Here is a 20,582-nt window from a genome sequence, read left to right as displayed (position 1 = left end):
CATAATGTCATTATTAATGGGTAATCATTAAAGCGAGAGTTTGTAGAGCTTCCAGTGACGCTGTTGTGATGCATATTTTGCTTACGGATTGCTCTTTGCAATGTAACAAAAAAGGCTCTGTATAACCTTAGAAAAAGTTTAATAGTTTCATTCAAAGAATCTTGCATATGTTTGTTTGCAACGTTCATTGGACATGAATTATAAAAGGTGCCTCCTCTACCTACATCAACATCAGGATGAACAAATATGATTATGAATAAGTCACTTGTGCCAGCTTTTGTATATATCTTTGTGTGCAATGTTGAATTATTACTACCTTTTGGCTGATTTTTTTCTTGCTTCTGGTAATTTATGATTACCCTGCAGACCTTTTATATCGGGACTTTTCCTAGTGTTCCCATTCTCAGCCACGTGATAAATTAGTTGAAAAGAAACAAAACCTCTTCCCTGGATTTTAAGTACTCAGAACCAGGTTTGAGAAGAATCCCCACAAGGACTCAGAAATCAGAAAAAAAATTACATGAATCCAGCATGAACTATTTCTAAGATGTCATGATTTTTAAACCGATCTCGTAATTTTAGCGGGGAAATGACTGGAGAGGTTGGGCTGCTTGGCAAGGGCAGTGCTGTGGTATGCTACATGAAATGGTCCTGTAAACAAAAGGAGGTAATTAAAATACATTTGCCAGAAAAGAGCCCAGATTTCCCATGCAACGTGCAATACTCTCTACACAGCAGAGCTTTTCCTTTCTGCGCTCCCCTCAGCTCCTTGGTTTTATCATCTCTCAGTCAGAGGCAAGCAAGACAATAGGCATTCTTTGAGAAATTCACTACAGGGGATACGAAGCTAAGGTCTGTGGTGCCAGTTTTACATCTCCTTAGGACTTGTCTTCATGGCAAATGTGACCAGAATAGCTATTTTAGAATTAGCTTTCTATGGTGCTACTATTCCAGGGGAAAGAGATTTTATTCCAGATGAATTACCCTGTTTAGGAAAGCACTTGTTATTTTGCAACTAAAATGCATATGTGTAGAACAGCACATGGTAATGTACAGAGATACCTGATGTAAGGAGGGTCAGAAGCAATGGGGCCACATTAATGCTGTGCCCAGGTCATGCTCTTATCGGCAGCATCATGTCGTTACATGCACCCAGCAAAAATAGGGTATTCCTCATTAAAATGTAGTTGCCTAAAAGTACATTGTCCAGTGTGAGCTGGCCACCTTGTCTCTCCCTATGGTTAAAGGGGTGAGAGGATCCTCCAGAAGGCTGTTGGTCTCAGCTACCTTAGGTATCTGAGGGCGGGCAAACTGCTTTGTGTAGGCATTTGCCTCTCTGCTGATTAGACATGAAGCCAAAATTCAGAGCTTAGTCTAGACACAGATTTGCAAGAGTGATGATGAAACAAATCCTTCTTCAGGTGACTTCTATTCTCAGCCAGGTGATGGGACTCATCCTACCAATTCAGATCAGGGTACACATTAAGTTTTCAGGGGCAAACACGCCTAAGAAAAGTTGTTGCAGTCCCTGTGATAAAGGTTTAAGATGCCAGTGGGTCACCTGTAGTTCAGTTGCGTATCTGGGCTTCTTCGGAGTTACCACCTTCTCATGAATTTCCCCACACCGTTACCTCTTGCCAAGCAATGTCTTTTGTGTGGCTCAGCTTCCACTGCCTGTATATTCTGTGTTGGATTTAATATGTGTTTAAGTGGATCAATTGGCCCTTGGCTCCAGCTGGGAAACTGGCCTTGGCTGCTTGGTAGTGACCTGCCTGCAGAAGCATCCATCTGATCCCTGGTGGAGGTGATGCTTCTGTTTCATGAACCATGTGTGACCCATGGGGAATGATAAAACAAAATAACACATCATGTTCAGGCAGCATCAGAAAGCATCTCTGAGCAACAGAGCCTCTGTGCCACCTACCCCAGTGGAGAGATGCCTGCATGGTTTCTACCACTTTGATGAAAAATGAGGAATCCTAGCAGCTTTTTGAGGGGGAGAGGAGAGTGAGGATGTTCTCCTCTAGTCAAGTATTGTTAGGGAAATTCATCAGGCCCTTGACCTAGTGAAAGATGCTCTATAAACGCAGGGAAAAATCGATGCTAAAATGGATATAGGCCACTCAGAGTTTGTGGGGAATATCTTTTATTAGGCCATCTGATACAACTGGAGTAGAGAGATGTGCTTCTGGGTACACAAGATCTTCTTCTCATCTAGATTAGTCAAAATTAGGAGAGATCAGACAAATGTAGTATGTAGATTAGATTGTGCCCTGTGGTGGTAAAAGGTTTTTAGACTCCTAGCTGTGACGTAGGCTGAACCTTACCTCATCAAGCTATGCTCAGAATGAACCTTGGGGGCCTTTTCCAGCTACAGTCATTTGTACAGGTTGGTCTTATGTTAAAGACAGTTCCTAAGGATGTCAATGGATAGCTCTGGAGAGCATGGGCTGCAAGGGCAGTGTGTTGCAGTGCTCATTCTCTACTCAATACGTGGATTGAATGTTTTTCTTTGTTGCCGAAAAGCATTTTACACGGGTTAGGTTCAAAGACTGGCCCTTGGGATGAGGGGACTCAATCCCTGTGATGTAATTCCTTGTGCAACATTGGGGAAGTTATTTGATGTGGGACTCATCTCACATTATCTATCAAAAATTAATGTCTAATCCAAGCTAGTCTTTCACCTTCTACAGTTAATTAGAGAGATCTGGTTGTCTAGAAAGTGATTTATCCCATCCATGTCAGGGGCAGAGTGAGACTGTAAGCTCAAGGTGTGGCAAATCAAAGCCTCATTTCAGCAGGCTTTGCAGAGTGAGACATGCCCATCTGTCTCTCCTGAGGGCAGCAAGAGACTTGATACCTAAATTTGAGAAGGCCAAAGTCAGGTGAAATGACTCGTCTTTTGGTTTCTTTGTGCCTCTGCTCCTCATTTGTAAAATAAAGATAAGTGCACTCTACTCCATCATAGAGAAGATGTGGATAGAAATATGTTAAAGACCATGAGCTGTTTGTAGGCTGTGGTCACAAAGCTGGAAGGGCAGGGTAGGTTAATTATCCTGACATCTGCTATCTTCTGCTTTGATGGACAGTGGGTGAAGGCATGCAGTTCAGAGAAGGCAACCTATACAGTAAACCTCATCCCTATTTCTGTATGCTCAGTAACCAAAATCAAATGTCACCACTGGGAGGCATCACTGGCAGGAGAGTTCAGTTACACTCATGAGTTTGGACTACAGTTGGTGAAGAAACCAACCTGGTCCTGGCATGAGGAAGTGCTCCAACTTGCCTGAAGCCAAACTGACTCGGGGAATTTTTGTAGTTGTTGATTCACTATCAAAAGAAATAGTGGTGGAAAACCATGGAGAACTGTTGTCACGGTTTTACTGCTGATGCCTAGTGTGACCTCATGAGTAGGTTGGCCCATCACTGTGTTGTCACTTTTGGCTTCCTGAACCTGACTGAAGTGCTGATCTAAAAACCTCACCCAACACAGATGAGCAAAGAGTGTATGTCACTATGGGAGCACTTTTGGTGATGGGTACGTTACAGCCCACAACAGCTATTACAGATCCATGTACCTTAGCAAATCCCATAGCAAAATAGGGATAGCAATAGTCAGCTGGCACTGTGCTATGCTTCAGTTCTTGGGGTGCCAAGAACCATGGGAAAACAATGTAGTGTGGGGCAACAGTGCACAATGAAGCTCATTTTGGTCATTTTTTTCTTGCCTTTTATTTCATCCCATGAGTAGACAATTCCAGAACAAATTCCTATACTGGTGACTCTTCAGGTTTAGAGTCTGGAGGGATTAACAACCAGTGAAGGTGTGTCCTCTCCAGCAATGCCTCAGGCCTAACATCTGAAGATCTTGAGAAGATTTCCACACTAGTCATGCAGTGGAGGATTAGGAGGAATTATTGACAGTGCCTCTGTCGGATTACTTTCCAGCTGCTGGTTTGAATGCTGTAACTCTTCTCTTTAGTGAGCTTTTGGTTTGGAGGACTGCAGGGATTAACCAACCCTCTGCCTCACCTGCACCTCTGCTACCAAGTGCAGAATAAGAGCTTTGTATGAAGCCTGGTGGGAGAAAAAAAATCTTTTTGCCAATGTTTTGTTTAGAGAAATCTCAACAAATTTGTTGAGAGAAATCTCTCTTTGATTTCTTTGAATCTCTTTGATTCTCTTTGAATCTCTCAAAGAGAAATCAAGACCTGATTGATCACCGCCCTTTGGATGTCCTCTGAGGTGAAATGAAAGAGGGCAGAGAGAGGGCTGGGATGAGAGATATGGGCTTGAAGCCAGGACTGGAATTCATAAGATTTTGTTTGCATTCCCTGTTTATTTGCAACCCCCTTCTGAGATAATTTTATTATTCTGTAAATTGGTTTCACATTATTTATCCTTCCTGTCTATTTTTAGCATTTATGGGCCACAGAATGCCCATCGTTAAGTGCGTGCACAGTAGCCAACCTTTGGTTGTGCCATAATAGAAACAAAAAAAGAATTTTCTTGAGACCATTCTGGCAGGAAGACTCCTTAGCACCAACTACGTTGACCACCTTTGCTGCACTAAGGCTGTGCAACATACCTCCAAGATTTGAGCCCTTTTGTATTTGTATAGCCCCTAGCACAATGGAGACAATATAATTGTGGCATTCAGGCTCTATTTGAACATAATAACTGAACACTGTGACTGTGGCATTGCAGTGTAGGGGACAACACGCACCTGCTGGCCATTGTCCCCTACGAGGACAATGCTCATGCAACTGCTCATGTGCGTTCCCCAGGGTATCGACTGTTGAGCTCAAAAGGTAGGCAATGAGATTTTTAGAGCACAAGGAACGGCATGTACTGGCTACAAGAGGCTGCTTACACCAATGTTACAGACCTAGACTTGCCCCTGTTCGAATATACAGTCATTCTACCATTGTCTTGGTGGAGTAAGCGATGAGAACTATGTCCAGCTCATTTCAGTTCTGTCAGCAGCTTCCAGTGAAATCCAGTATTTGAGGCATCAAGAAGAGATCTGTTGTCTTGTCAGACACATTTTTGGTACGTTTTTTGCCCCAATGAACAGATGTCAGATTTCTTATTGAAGTGGGAGATGTGGCCATGCATGATGGTGCTTCAAGTGAACTGAACAGCATGGTGTCTCTGAAGATATACATTCTTTTTGAGACGCCCCCCTAGCAAAGACACGTCCCGAGAGGATGTGTTTGCTTGCAGAAAATTATTCAGCCACCAGATGTCTCTCCATGCTCCCCTGGTGGACAAGGAAGACAAAACTGGAACTCAAGTCATATGGAAAAATGCTCATTTACAGTTTGTAACTCTTGTCTTTATTAAATACCTTCTGCCTGGAGTTGGCTTTACACCATCTCAAGAGATATTCTGCTTCAGGAGTGGATTTTGATGCATCTCCTTGGGTTGAGGAGACTGGAGTAAATATTCTCTGGAGCTTTGTAAATCAAAGGGTTTTTGTCTGCCCATGGCTATACATGACAGTACTGTTGAAAGATTAGTACTAAGGAGGTCACTTGGGAGGTCAGAGGACATTTGTAGAAGAGATGGCCTTCAATGAAGGGGTTTCAAAATGGACAGTGTCTAAGATGGAGTGGAGTAGTGAAAGAAGAACATCCAACCATTAATTTAGAGCTTGGAGAACAAGCCTATGGAGGACTTATTTCCAACATGCATTGTTTCTCCAAAGTGATGTTTCTCAAGCTTTTCATCCTTCAGATACCCTATACTTAAATGATCTGGAGTCTGAAGCAACTTTTGCCTCCTATTTATTTTGAGAATTTACAGTTAGAAACCATTGTGTCAGCCTGACATTTTAGAGTATTCCAAACAAAAAGGGCACATCGTGCCCCTGTACTCGGCACTGGTGAGGCCGCACCTCGAATGCTGTGTTCAGTTTTGGGCCCCCCACTACAAGAGGGACATTGAGGTGCTGGAGCGTGTCCAGAGAAGGGCAACGAAGCTGGTGAAGGGTCTGGAGCAGAAGTCTTATGAGGAGCGGCTGAGGGAGCTGGGACTGTTTAGCCTGGAGAAAAGGAGGCTGAGGGGAGACCTCATCGCTCTCTACAACTACCTGAAAGGAGGTTGTAGAGAGGTGGGGGTCGGTCTCTTCTCCCAGGTAACAAGTGATAGGACGAGAGGAAATGGCCTCAAGTTGCGCCAGGGGAGGTTTAGACTGGATATTAGGAAATTTTTCTTCGCTGAAAGGGTTATCAAGCATTGGAACAGGCTGCCCAGGGAAGTGGTTGAGTCCCCATCCCTGGACGTATTTAAAGGACGTTTGGATGAGGTGCTCAGGGACATGGTGTAGTGGTGGTCTTGGCAGTGTTAGGTTTACGGTTGGACTCGATGATCTAAAGGTCTTTTCCAACCTATACGATTCTGTGATTCTGTGATTCTGTGAAAAAGGGAAAATTACACATTTCTGACACTGAGAGATCATAGACCTGGAATAAGTAAGTGCAACTTCCTCTGTCCTCACAAATTGTGACTGACTTCAGTTCCCAACAGGATAGATTGTTTTATTCTGCTTAGTAGTCAGTCTACAGCAGGTTAAGAATGAAATGTCCCGAAGCATGTTCCCTCTTTTTCCACAGTACATTCATGTTTTTCTTTAAAACCTGCAGTATGAGTTGAGTTTGTGGCACTTGCAGAGTTACAGCTGCTTAAATTTACTCTTCAAAGGGACCCCCAATTCAGATTTAGAACCGGCTCCTGAATCAGACAGGAAGCCCTTCACTTGTGGAAGTGAAAAGACAACAGCTCCTATGACTTTGGACCTGAAAGAGGAGTCCACTCACCACTGCTGGCATACTCTGAAAGACTCCTTGCTAAGGAAGGCTTAGCAAGATGAGTGCTAGGTTTGAACTACCTAGATTCCTTCCAACCACAGAGTCAAAATCCAGCTGACTCAACTCAACACTTTTGTGCTTCTTCAGCACCTAAGTAGAGTCTGTTCAGATTACTCCCATTAAGGATATATTGTTTCATGGTCTGGACAGACATTAAGGCCATTTTTTGGTCAGAAACGAGATTTACTTTGGTGTCTTCAGCTACAGGTTTCTCCCTAGTTAGAAGTGGCCTTCACTCTCCAGCTCCTGTGATTATCAAGAGCTTTTTCTTCTTATGGAAAACACTGTAGACTTCTAAAATTCTCAGGGTGAGCTATTGTGGGCCAGGAGCTGGCATGTAAACCTAAGAGGTTAAAAGGAAATTTTGATGCCAAAATTCAGTTAGCCCATACAAAATAATTTTGAAATATATGTGCATGTTCTTTAGTGCTTAATACCTGGTTTGATACTTTTTCTATGTTCTACCTCACAGTTCAGATTCCTGCAAATTTGAGGTGAGGCTTGCAGTTTTGGGAGGGTTTCATCAGCCCTAATTTACACCTCTAAAAGTTAGATGCCCAGGTCCAAGTTACTCAGCCCAGGCTTGCTTTGTAGTCGAGGGAGAGGAGAGTCACCCCTAGGGGGGAGATTCATCTCTTAAAACAGACACCCAAGGTTGGTCATGCAAATCTCTTGCTGGACATTTCCTGTTCTCTCCCTTGGCTGTAAAGATTTGTCAGACTTTTAACCTTTTTAAAATTAAGTGAAATGACCACTGTCTGCAGGTTTTTTAGCCAGACTGAAAGAATAGATCACCTTTTTCCTGAAAGCCATTCCCCCCTGAAGTGTAGAAGGAATATTAGTCTCTCCCAGGTTTGTTTCATGGATATTTACATGTCAATGGATATACGATCAGCTGTGCTGGATCAGACAGCAGGTTGTGTTGGCCCTGTCTCCTGTCTCTGACAGAGGCCAAAAGTAGGTGCCTGGGGAAGAACAGGACAAACACAGGGTGATACTTCCACTGGCGTATGCCCAACTCCCAGCAAACCCCGGCTGGGATTTCTGATTGAGGAGTTGTATCTTTGAGCATAAAAACTCCTCATGCATTTTTCTTCAGTGAATTTTGTCTAGTTGCTTTATAAACTCAGGTAAATTGAAATATCCACAGCTCCCCGCGGCAGAGATTTCTACTGCCAAACTATGTCCCATGAGAAGAAACACTCTTTTCTGTTGTTTTCAACCTGCTAATTACAGTGGATGTCTCCTAGTTTTAATATTATGAGAAATGGTGGATATTTGTTCTATATTCACCTCTCAGTCCTATTGTCTCCCCAGGCCTGGCTGCTCCAAGGATTTCTTTTGCAGATCATGCCAGCTTGCACCCTGTGGCCTCTGCTTACAGAGCAGTTCCCACCTTCTTTATGCCAGCACGGTATAACCACATGCTTGGTGAGCTAGCAGAACTGTAACTTTTTTATTGGCTTGTACTAATTGCAAGCCACAAGTGAAAAAGTAATTTCCTTGACATGACATGTTTGATAAATGATGCTAAAAGGTGGACCTCACTTTTCTCTGGTTAAGCGAGACATTGTTACTGTTACTAACTTGATGTTATTTTTGCATTCAGATGACTTGCAAGACATCTGCTTGATATGTACAGCTTTGTGGCCTCCTTGGGTATGGTTGTTGTGTCTACAGGCAAACTGGCTCGGGCAGCCTACAGCAATGGCTAGGAGCTATTTTTATTTATCAGCATCACTGATGGATGTAAACAGGGTTAGGTAGAAACAGATCACTTGGACTGGAAGTTCTTTAGAACAGGGTCCACCACCCTGTTCTGTATTTGAGCACTAGGGGTGGTCTTCAGCCATGATGAGCACCAGAGACACCGTCACAGGACACGGAGTATGATTATGATTGAGACTATCATAATAACAATGACACCTGGATCTCATTGTGTTCCTCAGATACCGAAACATCCTAATTAAAGGGGAGGAAAAAATAATTCAACAAAGTTGCGCAGCCAGCCTTTCGGTTGTGTTTTATTCCATATGAATTTGGAGCGTCTGCTGCTTTTTAATGTGTAACCTTCCTCTTCCCCGCAGGAACAACATCTGCTGCTAAGGCGAGGTGTGTCGAGCAGTCCCTGCCAGCCTGTAACAGCAGCTGGGCAGCTGGGGAACTTATTCAGAGCTCTTGAGGACCACTCAATTATCATTCATTAACAAGTCTAAAGGTTAGCTCTTTGCCAGCCCTCCATGTGCCAAACTCCTTCTCCCTGACTGCGATGCTTGGGGGATGGTGTTCCCACTCCATGGCTGAACCAGTAACAAGTGTGCTTATTGATTTAGCTGTTAATATCAGCCAAAGTCCTTCCTTTACCCAGTTCAGGGCTATTTACTTGTCCTGCCCTCTCCACTTCACTGAGACACCCTACTGTCCCAGCTGACACTGTGGAAAGCATGCTTGAGAGGAATCTCCTGCAAAGATTTGTCTGCTGTTCTGGCCTGGGTTAGCAATGTGGAAGGGAAAACCATCTCTTAGGTGTTTGAAGGGGCTGTGTCTCATCACAGTCTACATGCAAAGGGACAAGTCTTTGTCAAAAAACTCACCCAACTTCATTCACATTGGCTAGCCAAAGGCTACTATGTAGTCTCTACTGTGAACTTGGGTCTAAAGAGCGGGTGGGACCCAAGTTACATCTTTATTTTTGAGAGCACTTGGAATTCAGGTGTACTGCTTGTGAGGGAGCAGCATGACGAACAGAGAGGAGCAGCAATTTCAGAGGAAGCATTTTTTCTCTGAAAAGCAGCAGTTTGTTGAAACGAGAATTCCAGTGAGGTTGCTCAAGACTAGACTGGAGCTATCAGTCACTCAGAAATGGCTGGTGACTCAACCAGGATATTGGCGGTAGGTTCAAGTCTCTGTCTGATAGGGAGGGGAGGCTTGCATTTGGATTTCCATATGCTGCCAGTTGTCCTTGCTTTGTTGCTGTTCTGGGATACTTTTCTCACTGAAGCTATTCCATTTTGCATAAAGACCTTGATATTCCCAGGATGAAAGACACTGCCTGCATAACCCAACAGCATTGATTAGGACAGAAAAAACAGGTTCAAGACTCTCCTTGGATGCCTGCATGAAAGAAATTCCCACTATAACAAGTTGGCACCCCATCGCTACCACCACTGTTTCCCACACACACCAGTGCTGCAGAATTGAGAATGACCATAGCCTCACATATCCCAGGAAAAAATATCATAAAGCCACTTTATTTCTCAGAGCTCAGGTGCTCGGTGAGACATACTCAACACAGCCTTGCTGTACCTCCTCTTTGACAAAAGAGCGGATGAAATATAGGGTGTTGGGATGTGCATGAACTACGGAGAATGGAACAAGGTTTCGAAGGGTCAGGTCCAGAGCACAGATCTATTTCAGATCACTGTTAAAGTCTATTTAACCTTGCTGTCCTTGCACGAAACCAACTTGCAGAGAAACTGAGCTGACCTCACCTTAACATTACCACCAAGTTCATTAGTTAACACTTCACCTGTTGACACTCGCAGGCAAATCCCAGACCGGATTGTAGCCCTGTGGAATGCAAATCTGGCTATGTGCCTCCAAATGACTGTACGACGGGGAAAAAAAATCCACACCTGCAAATAAAAGAGATCAGTAAGCAAATTCCAAAGCCAGGCTGGGTAGCAATGAGATGGCAAAGCTTTCAAATTATGTTGGGTCACGGCTTATTTCTTTATGGCCTGGTTAGCTGCTGGTCAGGAATTGCTTTCAGCTGGTTTTCACAGCTTCAAAGGATGCTGTATTGGACTGATTGCTCAAACGGGATTCAACTTGCAGATTAAGACATCTAAATTTAGGCAGCAATAGGTAGTGTGCTGCCTACATGTGCTCGGAGAGTCTAAGCTCCCATTACAACCAGTGGAGATCAAATTTTCAACGTGTTTGCCAACACAAGCACGTTGAAATTTCAATTTTCAACACAGGTGTCTGGTACCAATTATGGTATCTTACTGTAATTCCTCTGGGTATCCCTCTGCCAATCCCCCTGCCAGAAGGACATGGATCTCCTTAAAGGGTCTGTAGCATTATATGTGCCAAGTCCATATGATATTGCAGATGCTCTAAGGGATCTAAGGCAGCAGCCAGACCTTATGGTCAAATGAACCCTCTCTAGACTTCACTAACAATAATGGGAACTCGAAAGTCAGACCTCAAATTCAGGCAAATTGGGCTCAATTCACTTGACTAAAACGTCTAGTGCCTTTTGACATGTCTTGGGGTATCTGAGACATCTTCCTGGAGCTCTCAGACATGACACAGACCTGCAGGAGACCCATGGCGGTTCTGGAACAGCACCTGGAGGACAGGCAGGATACTCCAGATCAAAATGCCTAGAGGGCATCGATATGCCTTTTTGTGGTTCTGTGGGCACCTACATTTGTGTGTTTGAACCTGTGAATTGAATCCCACTCCTTGTAATCAGTGAAGCCTGTGTGGCAAGTCTGCAAGTTTGTGGAGGCTTTGGATGCCTTGTTCATATGCAGATTTGTCTGACTATGGGTGGTTTATTTCCACCAGACTGGTGCACAAGGACTGTGGGGGCTCTCAGAAGCCTTGGGCTCACTCTGCATGTACAGACCAATTTGCACATGAGCTATGGATCTGGCACATCTCAGACTGGTTTGAGTTACTGTTCGTATGTGACTGGGATGCCTGTGCATGGAAAGCAGTCAGGAGAAATGGTGTAGTACTACCAGCAATGTGGCATGTGAACTTGGCCACCGTTTTGCTTAGGAGTAGTCTAGTCAGTACTGGTTCTTTGCTGGGAACCAAACCTTCATCCAAGTTCCATGCACTGTTTTTCAAAGAAATGTTAAGCTCTCAACTCGGATGATTACAAGGAAGCTAGGTGCCTAATTACCTCTCTGCATCAAGACCTGTGTGCACATCAATCCTTACATTGTGCTTGGGAATGAGGTTAGACCCTTGGCTCTGCGTATCAAATAGCTGCTACTTCGTAGTGAAACAGTTTTAGGTGACTTCTGTGACCTAGGTTGTCATGAGCAAAGCCCATTGCCATGGCTAAATGTGACCGTAGGCTGTGCTGCCTACTTGTAGAGAGGAAAAGGACTGTTCTGCAAAAGAGAGGACTTCTACACTTTCCCTAACGGTGAAAAGTCCAGGTCATGGGGCAGCAATGAGTTATCAACACCAGATTTTCTTCTTTAGTTCCTAAAAGGGTCTGTAGGGGTTAATAGCATGTATAAGGTAAGAGTGACTGAGATGTCCACTCATTTCTTAGTTTTTCCTATTTAATAAAAAAAATAAGGCTCTTGCTCAAACCTGGTGAAGCAGGCAACACAGCTTGACAAATAAGCTTATCTCAAGTGCTCTTTAATAAGAATGTTCATCATTTATTTCTGGAAAATATGCTGAGTCCGGTATGCTGAAAGCTCTCTGTGGTGTTTGACCTGTGTCATTCAAAGCAAGGTGTGGGTGTGTGTTTGCGGGGGGGGATATTTTGTCTGGGGCATCACAGTGTGCTGCTTGCCTCCCAGTCCCTTCTCGTAGGAAAGGTGCTTTTTTTTGTTTATAGATGTGCTCATTTAGAATCTCTGTAGAAAAACAGATGTCTCTGGAAGGTGATTTATACCAACTAAAGTCTATGTTTTAAATAAGCGGGATAAATCTCTGGATGTGCTCAAATCCCTCCATTGGCTATAAAGGATTCATCAAGGATGAGCTTAGAGGAGACACCTGGTCTATGAGGGATAAAGCTGGGTGGCTCGAATCTCTCCTAAGTGAATGGCAAAGGCCACAAGAAGATCCGTGGGATCTGATGTGTTTCTGTTTGTATGAGCGGGTGGGAGGTGAACGGGCACAGAGCCCCTGGAAATGCTGCCCTGTCTGCCTGCAGCCATCTCCTCTGCAGCAAACCCATCACTTCTGCAGTGAACCCGTCACCTCTGCAGTGAACCCATCACCTCTGCAGTGAACCCATCATCTCTGCAACCAACCCATCACCTCTGCAGCCAACCCATCACCTCTGCAGCCAACCCATCACCTCTGCAGTGAACCCATCACCTCTGCAGCCAACCCATCACCTCTGCAGCCAACACAGCCAAATTGAAAGCCTCGAAGAGAAGCTGTGCTGCTCTCTGTATCAAGTGAGCCCATTTCACGGGGATGCCTTTCCTTACTAAGAACGGAGGAACGGGAAAGGCTGTTGCAGGCTTTCTTTTGGGAGCAGATTTCTCTGTACACAGTCCATGCTAGCCATGGTGGGTGCAATGGAAGGCCAGCCATGGTAGGTTCCAATGAAAGGAACAACATGGGTGCCCCCATCTTGCCTGTCAGCAGCATCTCCCCCTAATTGTATCCTGATGCTCAGTCCCTGCAATCTATGCGCTTTTCCAGCATGATTACAGCCTTGGTGGTTGCATGACTATGCCCAGCAGGCTCCCAACCTAATGTACTAATAGAGGAAGAAAATGGCAAGAAATGGCAGAACCGACACAAAATTTCTTAGAACCTTCCAGGGGCATTGTGCAAAGTGACGTCTTGCCCATATTGGGGGTTTTCTTGCTCCAGAGAAAGAATATTCGTAGCAGTCACAGGCTGAGGTGGTAGTGGCTCACCATGTACCAGCTCTCAGCCATCAGTAGCCGTGTGGTTGGTCTTTGTCCTCCCCATGTTTGAAGCAAGATGCATCTCTTTCGGCCACCTTTCTTCACATTGCACCTGGACTCTTGGAGGGAATCTGGGTCCCTGTCCTAGTGATGCTCATCTGAGAAATGGGCTTATGGCAGTTTAAGTGTACATGTTTTACTCATAATTGTGTTGTCGCCTACCACAGCAGCTGGGCACGGGTTAAATGGCGCCAGCAAAAGTGGCATCTCTTCTTCCAAAGCACACAGCTTCTGTCCTGCAAGAGGAAGATGTATTTGTTCCCTACTTGTCCCCAGCTGTATTTCAGCCTGTGATATGAAATATCGCTCCTTCAAAACCATGGAATGGTGGGAAAAATACCCAAATACAGGTTAAAATTAATGATTTTTTTTTTTTTTAATTTTCATTATAAAGTTAACACATCTATCAAACTTAACTGGTAACAAAAAACAGTTACAAGACATCGCTAGTGTGCTGTCAGTAGAAAATAGGGTAAAAGCCAATGAGGTCACAAGCACAACAGCAGAGCAACAACACTGTCCCGATGAGTTATTTCCGCAAATATATACTCTTACTAATATATACATTTATTCATAAAATAAATAATCATAAAAAAATCATCAGACTTAACAAAATACTGAGGAAAAAAAGGTGACAATCCTACTTTGTACAATAGCTTTGGAATTTCAGGTTGTATCATACATGCAATCTGTACAAAGGGGTGCTCAGGTGGGATGAGGGCAGGGCCAGGCTGGGGAAGGGTTACAGACAGTGATGCAGCTTTGAAGAAGCCGATATAATCAGGCAGACAGTCTGTGGGAAGGGAAAGCAATAGTGAAAAAACCCACCCACAAGAAGATACTTGTCCTTAACTGCTGGACAAGCATGTTTTGTACCATGGGGGAATCCCCTAGGGTGCTGCAGGACTGTGTTTTATGCCTTCCACACTACTGGTGGGCTCGTCAGATAGTCCAAAGCTACGACAGGTCTTGTTCGGGCAGGTTTTGGCCTGGGAGTGACAGAAAGCAATGCCATAAGAGACAGATTGAGTGGGTCTCCACCAAGACTAAGAGGCGTAAGGCTGAGCTGCAGTCAGTCAGGGACAGGCGGGCAGTGGGGCAACCAGGTCTGGAGGAATGTGCACCAGTGGGAACCAGAGTTCTCAGTGGGAAGGATTTCATCACATACAGAAGGATTTTGGGGGTTTTGGGAGCCTGCCCTGGAAAGACTCAGGCGTCTTGTGCTTTCCAAGTGGTAGCAGCGGGTGCCAAGTGCATGTTGGGAAGGAGCCCTGACAAGATGGTGCCTTCCCTCACAAACATGGGTGATACTCAGCTTCTTGCTAGCCTATGTCTGTAGCAGACGTGCCTTCAGGATTTTTGGTGGAGTGCAATGAGTGGTGAGAAATAAATAAATACTAATAAATAAGAAGAAACTTGGAAAAGAAAGGAAAATGAAGAAAGCATCTCCTCAGCTTCCCCACTCTCCACTTCCACGCAGGGCTGTCCAAGACCTCCCTTGGTCCACAGAACATGTGTGAGAAAAGCAAGGTCTACAGAGACAGAGGAGGAGACCAAGTCATGTGGAAAAGACCCTTGTGACTGTTGTGCTTCAGGAGCTTTCTCTATCTGGATGGTGTTCACATAACAGCAGGATTTTGCCTGCTGTTATGACTTGGTGGGACTTGTCCATTTTCATTATGTGCTCACCAACAGGAAGAGATGCTCCTTTGGGGTCAAACCCATTACATACCAGTCAGTAAAGTGGATTCAAGTAATTATACTTACAGAATAGGTCCACCCTCTGCTTCCTTTGATACAGTTGTAAGTCTGGTGTTATGGAAATGATGCCTCCTGATTTATATCAATTTAAGAGAGCAGAACTGAGATCATACACAGTTTTCGATCTTAAAGACATGAGATTTAGGCACCTGGAGTGGGGTCCAGCTCATAGATTAAGACACACACTTGTAGATCCCCACAAGCACATGTCTCCATGTGAGTTAGACATCTAAACACCCATATCTGAAGGAGATCTAGTCAGCACAGTCAGTGGGGCCCAGAGAGTGGTTCAGCTCGCCCTACAGTGGACACTTACATTTGGCCAGCTGAATTGTTCTCTAGACTCCATTGCCTATTGACTAGGAGCTCAACTGAGTTGCTCGCACACAGGCATCTATTGCCATCTGAGATGCCATCTGAGATGGGGTTTCTGAAGCACCTGCATGGAGCTGGCAGATACACCATGGGACTTAAGGGAAGCCCACACTCTTCCAGAGCAGCTGCTAGAAGCCAGTGGTACCCTGGAGCATCCCAAATGGCTCTAGATACCTTTCGTCAATAATTCAGTTCAGCCCTAGATGCTATATTTAGGCAAATAGAGCCCGTCATTGGCCTTGTATGGGAGTTTAAGCACATAGCTCACATGTAGATACCTGCATTTAAGCATCTCACTTTGCATTCCAAATCCCACCCATGTACCACTACCTGGGAGTTAACTACTGGCCTCTTTTGTGCTTGAGAAAATCTCCCCCTCCACGGTGGAGATGCACCAAAGACACCTCTGGAAACTGCAGCAAAGTGGGAGCAGAATGACTTGCCCAAGTCCATGAAGACACTGGCAGTGTCAGGAATGAGGACTAAACACTTCTTTCTCAAAATGGAGGCCACAGAAGCCTCCGTTTCCCACCAAACGGAAGCATCTGCACCCCACAGCAGTTAACAGAGGCCTGAGGCAGGAGGGTCCTGTCCCCTTGCTGACTAGTGATGAACTGCAGATCAGTAGCTTTTGTTGGAGCACACAAGAGAGGGCAGGAAACATGAGCATGGGGGGGCTAAGCCATGAAGAAAATGATTCAGCAAAAAGCAAGCCAGATCCCACTGCTGCTACCCAGTGAGAGAGGGGAAATCTAGAAAAGAGATTCTCCCGTACTAAGAAGTCCCTGTTATAACAGCCAAGATTTAGCTTAGAGGGAGGTAGAAAATAGCAGACATATAGCTATGAAGAAGGGATAGGACCTCCTCCCACCCAGCCCACGTTCTCTCCCATCGTCTGTCTAATGGTCTCTCTCTACAGCTTCTCATCCAAAGAGCTGTTTGGGCACCCGACTGACAGATCTAAGCGAACATCCCACTCGCTCCGCCACTGATGGCAGAGCGTTGCCCTCTCGGCAGCCTCGGCTCTGGAGCAAGTCTCTGGAAGAGCTGGGAGTCATTTTCCTATGGGCAGCCTATTTAACCATGCGCAGTGGCTGGTGTCTGCAGGGCAATTTGATTTGGTGTCTTTTCATGGTCCTGTTTTATCTTCCTGAAGCATATCGTTAAGGCATCAAGGGAAGACTGGACTAATTTCCATAGTGCAGAACCCAGGACTGGATTCACAACTCCTAGCTCCTGCAGAGTGCTCATGCTGTAACCCTGAATATCCCCAGAAACACCAAACCCCAGATTTTCAGCACTGAAACCTCTCCTTGAAGCTAAAAAAGTGACGCAAAGCTCACAGTGTTTCTCCTGTATTTGAATTTAAGGATGGGGGCATGACAAGCATATGAACACATATGACGAATGTATTATAATCCATGGACATCTCTGTGGCAATATATCTGAATGCACTGAAAACACCAAAAATATTTTAAATTGAGTGGCAGAAGAAATTACTCTCTGAGGTTTGCTAATACAGAAATCCTGCAATGCTCAAGTAAGACTACAGCAGTTTTGTCTGCAGGGCTAATGTGGTTGGTGCTGACTCGGAGATTTCTGTACCATATTGCATTTTGTGGTGTGGTTGTCCCTGCAGTCCCCTCCCAAGATTAAATCCTGACTGCTTTAGTTCTGCACATGAAGCCCCTCGCAAGGAGTGGAAACAATTCTGGAGACTTCGAAATGCTTTGGAGAAGACTGTCAGTGCTGAGCGTGACACTTAGCCAAAAGAGATACATCAGGGGCCAAGTAATAGAAAATGTCATGCATTTCCCTCCCCATGTTTTTCTTTTCTCTGAGAAAGAGAAGCCCCCAAATTCTAAAACGAAACCAAAACAAGAAAAAAAATCCTAAACTTTCCATTTCTTTCATAGAAAGAAAAGAGATGAGGCCAAATTCACCCCTCACAGGTAACTCCACTGTCTTTAATGAGGTTGGATGTGGAACTGATGGGGCCTGCCAAACCCATCTGTTCAGCTAAAGGAAAGGTTGGATAGCAGCATGTAAGAGGATGGAATTATGTTCCTTTTTTATTTTGATTTTTTACATCTGTGTTACTTGGTTGGATATATTCTCCCTTTTCCTTGGTACTGCTAGACACATCCCTGATACAAACCATCTGCCTGAGGACAAACCTAATCAGAAGTGAAGACTGAAGGAACGGGCACCATGGATCATGGAGGCTGAACTGGCCAGCTCCCATTTGTAGGAAATGAATAATCTTTTCCTTTTGACTATAGACTGGTACATTACCCAGCTCAACTGAGGTGGAGGGGAAGTTTTGACAGATTCCAGACAAATGCACAATTCAACTATCTGCACGTAGGCATCTTGTGTCATTTTGGACACTCTACAGTCTTTGACATATCTGCCCAGGTTTAAGACTTGTGGGAGTCCTATGTCATTGAAGCAACAGTTGGATCCCAATAGGATATTTTGGGCGCCTAAAATGTCACCAGATGCTTACATTATAGAGTGAAACCCTGAGTCCCCTCCATGAGGAAGGCCCTACCGTTTTCACAGAATGGGAGAACCTGAGGCAGAAGGAGGCTCTGGGTTGTATTTAGACCATCTCCTAAATGAGGCCCAATGTAGGCATGATGATGTATAGGGAAGGATGGCACCTCAATTCATCATTGACTCAATCTTTCATACCAGTACAGTGGCAACCCTGACTTGAGCCATCTAGTGTAGGCAATGGAGTGGGATCTTAGTTTTCCAAAGAGACTTCCTGAATTCATGTGTATTAGGGAGTGATGGCCCAAGTCCCTTCTTCAAAGCCATGGGGTCAGATGCAGGCCTAACATGTGCACTCAGCATGCTCCCAGACCGCTAGCCAGGCTCTCTCTCTTCCCTCCTCATGGGTGAGCAGAGTCAGACCCAGGACTAGGACCCTCAGATGCACTTGGGGTGATTAACAGAATTCACACAGGCATTTTTCATTTACTTTAGTAGCAGCTGCTCAACCCCTTACATTATATCATCATGGTGGATGACTAATTACAATATAAAACCGAACAAGTATGCATAGGCTTCATTAAAAAACCCTTGAATGGGGTGGAAGTCCCCAACCACTGAGCTGTTTCAAGCCTGACCCCAGCTTTGAATGAAGGAGTTCAACCTCCAGCCCATCTCGGCTGATGATCAGAGTGTAGCTTCACCTCCTTGACTCATGGTGGACTTCACATCATCAGACTGTACCCATCTAAGAGCTCATCATCTAGTATGACCTCATCAGCTAAAGTCAGAGGAAAGACAGAGGTACACCCAGAGGGCAATTTACCAAACATAGCTTAGATACCATCCTAGGCTATAATGAATCACCTTCTGGACTTGCTTGTTTCCTGCTATTGATCCTAGCAGCAAACTAGATAAATAGCTTAGACTACATGACATGGCCAGATGAAATAAATTCCACTGCTGCAGTCAAAATCTGTTTGTTCACCTTAAGAGGCAATTGCTCAGCAAATATCTAGTTTGATTTTCTTTTCCCCCATGCTTCCCAAAGAGCTTCATCTGCTAGTGATGTTGGGCTCGGTTCTGGTGCAAAAGCAGAAAGAGTGGATGTTAGCATGCTGTGGATGGGCTGGGGTCAGATTCCAGCTCCCATGCACAGAAGCCAAATCCTTCAACCCATTTCTTCACTGGTATGGTAGAAAAGAAGGAGTTTGAAACCACCTTGCTTAAAAATATTAGGGTAAAATTAGCTGTGGGTGTGACCCTGCTAAGTCAATGGATTGACAGGGACTGCGACTTGCAATGATTTGCCTCTTCTCTGTCGGGGCACCATTCACTGACAGAAGTACCTGGTGGGACGTGTCTAACATCTCTCGCTGTGACTGCTAGCACTGCAACATTTTAAGTAAGGCAGACGTATCTTTCCTTGTCCCATCTTTTCCAATTCATCAATGTCTTCCACTGCATATGTGGTTTTCTTCAGCTTTTGCTTTCTTGACAGCTTGTGTTTGAATATTGGTTATTGTGGCAATTTCCCCCTGCAGTGGCTTGCTTCTCTATTTGCCATAATGATCAGATTTTCCTTTTCTTCCAGACTGTATTACAAAAATCGGTCATGCATCCATTAATTGGTCCATCTTTCTCTCAGTTTTTAGTGATCTGTTGCTTTCTACCAGTTGGCGTGCGGCCATCCATTGGGTGCAATATTTACATGTACAGATAGGATTGATTGGTTTTCCCTCCATTTTTTTCTTTGTCTCGCTTGATCTCTTCTTCTTTTCTCCTTCCCTCCCTTCTGTGTCTCTGCTGTCATTTCATGGCAGCTTTTTTTTGCAGAGCATTGATAGAAATGCCTCCATCAATAGGCAAAGCTTGCTTGTGCCTTTGGGCACAGCCCTGAGACAAATGGGTGATACAGCCTAGGAATAGTCCCAGGAGACGCCATGACTCAGAGTCAACCCTTGGAGGCATCATTTCCTCCTCTTTTCTCTCTGATCGGATTAGGCTCTGTTCTCTGCCTCTTCTGCATACTCCCTCCTTTGGTTCCTGGGACTAAGCTGACATGCAGAGAGAGAAGAGCACTCTGATTTCTCTACATAGACGTCCAGGTGTGAACTAGCCTACAGCCATGATTACATTGCCATGAAAAGACTCTTATGGGTCACTGGGAGTTAGATCATGCCCCATTTCCCTTCCTGTACTGAAGAGAAAGAAAAAATGCCAATCCATTGTCCTTTTGCCAAGATAGGAACCCAAAGGTATGGGTAAGGCAAAAAGGACACAGGACAAGTGCACCTGAGGCTGAACGGGCTACGACTCCATGCTTGATTACCACTCATTTATGTCAGTATCAACCAGGAATAACTCAAGCAGAGTTACAGTGCTG

Source organism: Mycteria americana, chromosome 2, assembly GCF_035582795.1.
Source record: "Mycteria americana isolate JAX WOST 10 ecotype Jacksonville Zoo and Gardens chromosome 2, USCA_MyAme_1.0, whole genome shotgun sequence".
Classification (NCBI taxonomy): Eukaryota; Metazoa; Chordata; class Aves; order Ciconiiformes; family Ciconiidae; genus Mycteria; species Mycteria americana.
Note: the sequence above shows the minus strand (reverse complement) of the source record.